The following is a 7,779-nucleotide window of genomic DNA, read 5'->3' as shown; positions in this document are numbered from 1 at the left end:
GAAGGTAAACATGACTTGATCATGTTTTAGACACATGTTTAATACTTGTAAATTGAACAACCCCACTTTTCCCCTTTTTTCAGTGTGTACGCGTGGAGTTCGTTCATTGTGCACGTGGAGTATGTTCATTTTGCGTGTGGAGTATGTTCATTTTGCGCGTGGAGTATGTTCATTTTGCGTGTGGAGTATGTTCATTGTGCGCGTGGAGTATGTTCATTTTGCGTGTGGAGTATGTTCATTGCACCCGTGAAGTACCATCACTGCCTGTGTGGAGAACGTTTATTGGATGTGTGAAGTACGTTCATTACTCATGTGGAGTTTGTTCATTGCGTGCCTGTACTATGTTCATTGGATGCACGGAGTACATTCATTGCGTTCATAAAATATGTTCATTGCTCCTGTGGAGTTGGATATATGCTTGTGGGACTGCTCTGGCCGAAATCTGACGCCGTACAAATGTCGCAGATCTCTGGTTTAAAGAATCCTCATAGAGAACTGTTTTGTTGTGGATAATATTTGTTTTTAGGGAAAGGTTTACATTCAAATAAAATGCATATACTAAAAGCTCTTGATGTTCTTGGTGCAGCAGAAATATTTAATTCTGAGTCTTACAAGCAGTAATTTCAGGTATAAAAGACTTGAAATAGTAATTACTAATCATGAAGTGATTGCTGTAAATAGCAATCATATTAAAGGGTGCTGTGTGGATCGTGGATGTGAGTGTTCAGGGCTTTAAGGCTGTTTTCTTTGAACTTCTAGTCCAGCTAAAGGAACCCCCCATGCCCTCTCCTCTCCCTCTTCCCCTTCACCTATTTATTTTTCCATCTCTCCTACCTAAATGATGTCAATGGAAGCAGAGCCATAGTGCTATTTATAGAACCCTCCCCCGATACACACACGCACGCACACACACACGCTGACACGCGCGCGTGCACTGTATGTGTTTGCTTTCCATGCTGGGTTAGTGCTCGTGCAGCGTACTTCCCTCCACACCTGAGGTAGTATTGTGTTGGTGCGTGGGGGGAGGGGGGTGGCTGGATGGATAGAAGGGCGCGTGAATGGATGAGTGGAAAAGCCATTGAGAGAGACGGGAGCGAGCTTCTTCTCCTTTTGGCTGTTCATTCAGTCACCTGCAGTCATTCATTCATCCTTTTCCCGCTCACTCATTCACACAGTTCCTCCTGCAGAGCGCATGAATGGACGCGCGGGCTGATGGAAACCACCAGTTCACGCGGCGCATGTTTCTGCAGATACCACCAATAAAAAATTAATAAATCATTGTTTTACTTGTGTTTGTTTTGTTCTACGATCCTGATGAGCGTGGACGTGCGCACTCACGCGCGTGAAGGAGGGGTAGGTGGGCAAATCTAATGCGTTAAGTCTCGCAGGACAACCGAGTACACAGTGTTCCTTTTGTATGAGTTTTGGGTGCTGGGTGTTCAGATGAAGAACTCTCCCTCTGTCCACGACTCCCTCTGTAGATCTTGACATTCACATGCTGGATTACGTAAAGTAGATGGGAGGTCTGTGCGCGTGACGAGGGTCTGCCTCCATCTCTACTGAAATAAATACATAAAAAACACTGATTTGTTTGTTTTTATTCAAATCAGAAAATTTGGCAACGAAGTTAACATAAAACACATCATCACTGCTGGGGAAAAGCCTCTTTTTTCCGGATGCTTGAATCAAACAGGAGGTGGATTTGTGGTGCGTTCACATGTCGAATGTGAGTCTCTCCCGCTTTAAACGGGGCTCTCGGTGCACCGTGAGCTATATTCGTCCTTGTTTTCTTTACTGTGTTTGTGCTGCATTTGATGTAGAGAAGATTGAGTATTTATAGGCGAACTGTGTACATCCAGGCGGTCACACGTGCAGCAGCCGCTTCCCTGCACTCCTGCTGAAGTTGACATGTTAACACTCACTGGCTGCTATATTTAGCCCAGCCTCACAGTGCTGTTACTATTCCCAGCATTGTACATGAGGGGGAGGATGGTGCGCCCCCCCTTTCCTTTTATAATGAAAGAGAAGGAAAAGTTCCCTTTTTCACAACTGATTTTTTTTTTTGCCAATGACACCAGATTAGTTCAGCCTGTCACGATTCCAAAACAGTCGGAGTTAAAGACAAAGAAACGTTGATAAACGTCGATCCATCGACATTAACACCATGAGGAAGTCAAAAGAAACGTTTTCAAATACATTTAATGTAAAGCCTTCTTCGTCAAAGATCAAAGATCTGCTGTGGTTTTTTTAAGATGTCTCTAAGAATCTGGAATCTAAAGTTCAGCACCATGGACAGCTCCTCACTGCCTTTGCTCGTAGGATGTAGAAGAGACTCGATACGAATGGAAAAATGGATCGGGCAGTAACAGCAGTATCGGTAAAGGATGTCAAAAGTATCCAAAACTGATCACAGATATGAAGAAGATTACGTTGGTTAAAAGGTATAAAATCAATGAAGACGTAAAAATCGATTTCTGGAAAACTAGTTTCTCTTTCTATTGTTTTTTTTTCTTCCATCTTTGTCTTTTTATGCTCATGTAAGACAAACAAAAAGATTATAAGTTTGCTTCTTCCATGTCAAAACCTGAAAACATTTCTCTGTCGAATACTGTGCATTATTATTTTTTTATCTTTAAATGCCCTGTGAATAAGAAATATCTAGATTTTATTGTTTTGGTAAAATAAAAGGAGTACGTTCACATATCACTAAAATGTTAGTTGAATCCTTTATGTATCGATTTGTTGACAAGATGTGTGTCGAATGTGAGAGGGAAAGATATACACCTCTTGGACATTTTTTATACTGATCAAAATCTAGTCTTATGTTGATGCTGCTGTGCATTCATTACAATGTTTTGATAATAATAAATATGAATTATGTTTCTTTTGTCGCATGAACAAAGATGGATAAATAAAAATAAACTAGATATGTGATAATGCTAGTGTGAATGCTGTAAGCTGAATTTGGTCGCCAAAGATGCTGAAACTGATAGCTAAAAAAGCTAAAGCTGATACCTGAAAATGCTAAAGCTAATACCTGAAAATGCTAAAGCTTAAAACTGTTAAAGCTGATAGCTAAACATGCTAAGGCTGATAGCTTAAAGCGCTGAAGCTGACAGCTTGAAACGTTAAAGCTGATACTTGAAAATGCTGAAGCTGATAGTTAAAAATGCTAATGCTAATATCTAAAAACGTTAAGCTAATAGCTAAAAACACTAAAGCTTAAAGCTAAAAATGCTGAAGTTGATAGCAGAAAATGCTGAAGCTCAAAGCAAGCTAAAATATTGGCCAAATGCAAAATTAGCCTAAAAACTGAAAAAATGCCAATTCGGCCGAACCAGCTATCAATTCGCTAAACTCAAAATTAGCCTAAGACAGGAAAAAAAATTGGACCTACTTTTTCAGCTACATCCTAGATTTTTTTTTTTTAATTGGCTAATTTGGCATTTAGCTAATATTTTAGCTGGCTATCAATTTCATCATCTTCAGCTATCAGGACTAGCAATTCAGCTTACAGCATTCACACTAGCATTATCACAGGTAATGCTATATATCTAGTTCATAATTATGTAAAAAAGTTACAGTTTTAAAAATTTACTTTTAGAGTGTTCAATAAATGTTTGTCCTGTTTGATCCGCAACGGTGTGTGTTGGATTTTGGAGTTTGACACCTCTGTGTCTTAAACTCCTACATGTGCACTCCCTTTCAGGGTTGTTGGAGCCTATCCCCAGATATAGTTGGGCAAAGGTTGCTGGTCTGTTGGAGGGCCACACGATCACACTCACATTCACATCCAGGGACAATTAGGAATTATCACTTTACAGAAGCATGTTTTTGGACAGCAGGAGCCCATGCTGGGATTTGAACCAGGAACTTCCAACTGCGAGACAAGGGTGCTAACCACTACACCACCATGCTGCATCCTTCCATAGACAAAAACAAATCAAGTGGTGAAATATCATACTGATACTGTAGAAGTCATGCTGAACATCACCGTTTCTAAAAACAGAACGTGATCACAGAAGTGAGGCTGATTTGATTAAGATTCTTCTTTCAATGAAAAGCATCACTTAAGTTTAAAGTGGCATTAAATGGCATGAGGGTCGTTTGGACAAATACCAGCGGGACAGGTGACATGAAGGGCAGATGTTCAACAGAAAATCGGTCACAATCAAAGAAACATGATCCTACAGTTTAACATTGTCCTTTGGAAGTCTTGCACTGACTCTTGGGTGAATCGGTTAGCTGGACTTTAGGAGTCCTTTCATACACAAGAGCCAGTAAAACTCTATGAACTAGAGTAAGAGGAAAATGAAAAAAACGAACTTAATTAAGCAAAATAATAATAATAAACTTTGATTTTTTAATCTAATTAAGTGACACGTTGCTCATTCCTAAGTGACAAGACTCTTTTTACTTTTATATTGGTCTAGGGATGCATGGCGGGACAATGGTTAGCGCATTTGCCAGGAAGAAGGTTCAAATCCTGGAAAGGACATTTATGTAGAGTTCCTCATGTGTGTGTTTTCTCCAAGGACTCCGGTTTCCTCCCACAGTTCAGAACATGCTTCAGAGGTAGATTGATTCCTCTAAACTCTCATTTGTGTATGTGTGTGCAGCCCTGCAACAGGCTGGAAACCTGACCTGCGTGTACCCCGCTTTTGGTTGTGCCCCTGTGACCCTGAAAGGGATACAATGGGTCACGAAAATGGATGGATATTGTGGTCTCCATCCATCCATCTTCTTCCACTCATCCAGACCGGGTCACGGGAGCAACAGTCTAGGCAGAGATCCCCAGACTTCCCTCTCCCCGGCCACTTCCTCCAGCTCCTCTGGGGGGACCCTGAGGCGTTCCCTGGCCACCCGAGAAACATAGTCTCAGCGTGTCCTGGGTCTTCCCTGAGGCAGGAGCACTCCACCCACCCAGAGAGGACAGACTACCTACCTTGTCGTTATTGTGGTCATTTTTTGATAAATGCCCGTTTAAGATGCCATTTGTTGTTTGTACTTTAGATCAGGAGTGTCAAATTCAGACACACAAGAGGCCAAAATCCAAAACACACCTTAGGCCGCGTCCCGAACAGGATAAACATTTATTGAACACTAAAACTACATTTTTAAACTTTAAAAATGTAAGTTTTTAACATAATCACGAAATGAGATATTGCTAGCATGAATGTTGTGAGCGGAGTTTCTCTGCTGAAGATGCTGAAATTGATCATTAAAAATCCTGAACTTTCAATATTTTACTCTCCATAAAATATATTTTGTCAAAATTATACAAGTTAGAAATGAGCTCAAGATAACATCGGGCCATTAATAACAATAAAATAAAACGATCTGGAGGGCCGGATCCGGCCCCCGGGCCTGGACTTTGAACAGCGTTCTAGACCATCTCGTTTTCTCATCATAATTCTGTCTGTAAGTCACCTGACATTTAGGACGAATGTGTTGGGAAAAGCCTCCTGTGGTGGTTGGTCGTGTGTAGTTACTGTATTAAGACATTGTTTTATGACCACAAACAACAACACCCACTCCCGACGGTTGTTAATAATGTGAGGAAAGCCGTCGAGTTCCACCAAAGTGCTCCAGAACTATTGATTTCCCTTCACGTATCCTCTCCTCACATGGGCTGCTACAGTCGTTGCTTCCTCCTCTCGTTCTCTCTCGGAGGGTCGTCTTCGCTGCTTTTCCCGGTGCTGCTGCCGCCCACTCCTCCTCCTCCACCATTTGATTATTTTCAGCTCCGCCGTGCGTGTGTGTGTGTTCAGTTTCGTGCCAGGCGTTTGCTGGCTGGCTGGCTGGTTTGGGAAATACCTGGTCACGATCAATAGAGGGGGCCTCATTCTGGTCTCATGGCTCCCCCTGCTGTTCAGAAAGGGGAACTGCAGCGCGTTGTGACGTCTGCACCGAGAGAGAAAAGAGGAAAATACATTATCACAGTGACTTAATAAATACATTCCAATAAAGACAACAAAATAGCAGAAAGAGGATGAAGTCAACATTATTCCAGTAATGTATAATGATCGGAATTAAATTATTATTTAAATGATTCTAATATTCATAAATTAACGTTTTCTTTCCTCCTTTTCATTTATGCTCACGAACATAAAGTGGGGAAAGCATTTAGAAAAACCCTAATATGCCACACTCTTTCAGGAATAGATGTCAAGGATAGCCCCGGTCTAGGTCGCCCTCTAGAGGTGAAGCTCTGTAAAGACAAGCAGCACAGCAGGAACGTTTCATTTGTCTTGCTCCAAAATCTCAACGAAAATGATCTTCAGAGGTGCTGCAGAGTGAAATGATCTAGAATTAGATACAAAATGTTAAGAACTTTGTACTTCTTTGGCTTTTTACCCATTCGTGTTTTACTTGAATTAAACTTGGTTTATTTCAAACAGAGATTGTGAGAAATACAGAATAAAACACACAAATATTTCAAACTCATTACAGAAATAATGAAATACATTGATTAGAAAATAGAAAAAAACCAAAACAAAACACACTTCTGTCACATTTGGCTCATTACATTTAAAGTCAGGTAGAGTTTGAACTTGAATTGTTTGCATGAAAAGACAGTAAACCTTCATCAGATAACATTGCCTCTAGTGAGGCAAATGATCCAAAAGGGTTAATAATTCCTGACTTTACTACTTATCCAACATGCATTTACACTCTATTTCACTTCCCAGCCGCCTGCATGATCCAGCACTTGTGTTAAACACCGTTGATGATCAATGTTTCAGCTGCTCTACTGATTCATAAAGTCACCTCTGAGCGGTCAAAGCAGACACCTCCACACAGTCGCCTCCAACAAAGACGACTTCAACCGGTGGAAATTCGATATCAATCAGTTTTCCTGGCAGGGTTGTGTGTTAGAACATGTGATCATGATAATTAGGAATGTAAAGTGAGTCAGTCGACTTTTTAAAAAGCAATCTTTTGATTTCAGAAAGCTTGAAGTTTCACCCCAAAGAAAACTGTCTTTGGTGTTTTTAACATGTCCTTCAGGCATTTTCTGATGATGGAAGACATGAACAAAAAGTTTACATCACTTGTAAAGATCATTAAGCCGTGGCTGACTTGAGTTATTTCTACAACTCTGATTTTTCTCTGATAGAGAGACTGAACTTGACTTTAATGTGGGTCAACTGAAAATGTGATCAAGTCTGATGGGTCAAAAAATGCATACAGCAACATGAAATGAGCAATTTTGGTTTCTTAGAAAGTTGCTTCATCAAAATAAGCTTCATATGATGACCTCTTAACTTCTTGGGAATAATCGGCAAATTAACCCCTTGATGCTTGCCGTACCAAATATGTGACAAACCAAAATTAGCTATACAATTATCTTAATGTAGCATTTACTTAAAAGCAAAAATATCTATTTTTTCATAGCTGGGGGTTAAACGTGGGGTCGTTGTATACAAACAACCTCAAACGCTACAATGGGAACGTTAGCACGAATCTAAAAAAACTCCACTTGAACAAGTCAGGAGTCACCTAGAGCCCTTTCAAAGCAGAGCAACAATGCAAACAACAGTTTGAAAGTATAAATGTTTTGTCACTGTCAATATCAGGAAAAAAGGAAAAACTATCACCTACTGCTGAGAGGAAACTGGTCAGGAGTAGAGATGGAACGATGCAGTTTGCTCACACTTAAATACGTTTTGAACAAAAATAAATAAAAAAATACCTGAAATCCTAAATTATGATTAAGCAGAAATCACATTAAAAAATTTCAGATTTTTTCAAGTGTACAGTTCTTGGCTCGTATTG

The sequence above is a fragment of the Oryzias melastigma genome, linkage group LG6, assembly GCF_002922805.2.
Source record: "Oryzias melastigma strain HK-1 linkage group LG6, ASM292280v2, whole genome shotgun sequence".
NCBI classification, from domain to species: domain Eukaryota; kingdom Metazoa; phylum Chordata; class Actinopteri; order Beloniformes; family Adrianichthyidae; genus Oryzias; species Oryzias melastigma.
Note: the sequence above shows the minus strand (reverse complement) of the source record.